Below are 2,873 nucleotides of genomic sequence, written 5' to 3'. Positions count from 1 at the left end.
TATGTATATGTATATGTATATGTATATGTATATGTATATGTATATGTATATGTATATGTATATGTATATGTATATGTATATGTATATGTATATGTATATGTATATGTATATGTATATGTATATGTATATGTATATGTATATGTATATGTATATGTATATGTATATGTATATGTATATGTATATGTATATGTATATGTATATGTATATGTATATGTATATGTATATGTATATGTATATGTATATGTATATGTATATGTATATGTATATGTATATGTATATGTATATGTATATGTATATGTATATGTATATGTATATGTATATGTATATGTATATGTATATGTATATGTATATGTATATGTATATGTATATGTATATGTATATGTATATGTATATGTATATGTATATGTATATGTATATGTATATGTATATGTATATGTATATGTATATGTATATGTATATGTATATGTATATGTATATGTATATGTATATGAATATGTATATGTATATGTATATGTATATGTATATGTATATGTATATGTATATGTATATGTATATGTATATGTATATGTATATGTATATGTATATGTATATGTATATGTATATGTATATGTATATGTATATGTATATGTATATGTATATGTATATGTATATGTATATGTATATGTATATGTATATGTATATGTATATGTATATGTATATGTATATGTATATGTATATGTATATGTATATGTATATGTATATGTATATGTATATGTATATGTATATGTATATGTATATGTATATGTATATGTATATGTATATGTATATGTATATGTATATGTATATGTATATGTATATGTATATGTATATGTATATGTATATGATTGTATATGTATATGTATATGTATATGTATATGTATATTTGACAAAATTAGTTTTAATTATTATATTTATAAAAATAAATAAGGTAAAATTAAGATTTTTTATTTCCTAATTGAAGTGGACAGAAATTTCCGGCTAATGGACAATTTTTTCGGCTCGCGGCCGTTTACTTCAAATGCCGATCATTTCGTGGTCAGAAATTTCCGGCCGATGGACAGATTTTTCGGCTCGCGGCCGTTTACTCTAAACAACGGTTATTTTTTGGACAGAAATTTCCGGCCGATGGACAGATTTTCGTGTCCGGTACTGTAATTCATATTCCAATTTTTATTCATGATTTGTTTTTCAATATTGTCAATCTTATTTTTCTTGATCTTTTAAGTATTCAAAATATAGCTTGATTTATATTATTGTGCATAAATTAGAATTAACAAGTATAAATGATAAAAAACATATGTAAGTGAGAACGAATAATAATAAGTAACAATAAACACCCATAAGTGAGAATAAACTTCAAAAAGTGAGAATATCCACAGATAAGTGAGAATATATGTATATAAGTCAGAATAAATACAAATACGTATAAGAAAACACATATAAGTGATACCTTAACATAGAAGTGACATTAAACATAAAAAGTGAGAATAAACACATATAAGTGAAAATTAACACAGATAAGTATGTGTTAGATGCTGTGAGTGTTGGTGTGTGTCTGAGTTTATATATTGGTTCCTATTGATGTCTGAAAGAATATGATCAAGTTGGATATCATAGGTTGCAAACGCATGTTGAAATTGAGGTGTTAATCGAGAATAAATAAAGATATGAAAAAAATATGAAAATAAATATGAGAATGAAATAGTTATAAGAATAAAATAAATATATAAGAATAAAATAAATATGAGAATAAAATAGATATAAGAAAAAAATAGATACGAGAATATATGTGAATACATATCCATTCAATATTATCTTATGTTCACTCTTGTTAATTCATGTTTATTCATATTTTCTCTTTTTTATTCTGTTTATTATGTTTCCTCATTCATATTTATTTGGTGTGGCGGTTAGAACTGTAACAGGAAAATAGCACTTTTTTACCGATGGCGTTTTGCCATTCAAATGCTCACGAACGAGAACATTCTGATTCCCATTCTTCAAATATTCACAAATAATACAGAACCAATACCACAGTCGACAAACTTATTTAAAATTGTAGATTCTTCTTCAATTCCAATTCTTGATTCTCAAATTATTGAAACATTTCAAAATAATTTTGCCGAAAATAATGATTATTTTTCATCTCTTAAAATCTTTGATGGAATTTTTCATTATGATTCCAAAGTTATTAGTTCTATTCTTGATCACAAAATTCAAACCGAAGAACTTGTTAAATATGGGAAACCAGTTATTTTCTCCAATGCGATAGGATTTCTTCTTTCTGATCCCATTGAATTCAACGATTTCCAAGTAGAGTTATTAAATGTATTACGCATTATATTTCTTTTAACATATGATGACTATGAAATATCATATCCATTATATCTATTAACCTTAGAGCATGGAATCAATATATCTGCCGAGAATTTTTCAATTGATACAATTCTATTTATCTGCCAGAATTTTTTATTTCATCGGCAACCATCAGTCAAATCTCTTTATATAATTTTTGAACTTTTTAAAAAATCACCATCATGTCAACTGAATAAACCACAAATCATGTCGACTATAACAAATCTTGAGAACACATTAATTGAAGCAAACATTGACTTTGATGACACTGAAATTTGTAATTTTCTTTTAACTAAACTAAATGAATTAGATGATAGTGATTTCCGTTTAATTTCTTTATTAGCCAAATCGCGAAGTAGTAAAAATGTACAAAATTTATATTCAAAAATTCCATCATTAATATTTGAATTATCGAACTCATTAAGGATTAAAATGAATTTTTCATCATCAGTTCATTTTCAATATTCCAAATTTTCATCACGAAACAATGATATTGATTG

Source organism: Histomonas meleagridis (assembly GCF_020186115.1).
Source record: "Histomonas meleagridis strain 2922-C6/04-10x chromosome Unknown contig_257, whole genome shotgun sequence".
Classification (NCBI taxonomy): domain Eukaryota; phylum Parabasalia; order Tritrichomonadida; family Dientamoebidae; genus Histomonas; species Histomonas meleagridis.
Note: the sequence above shows the minus strand (reverse complement) of the source record.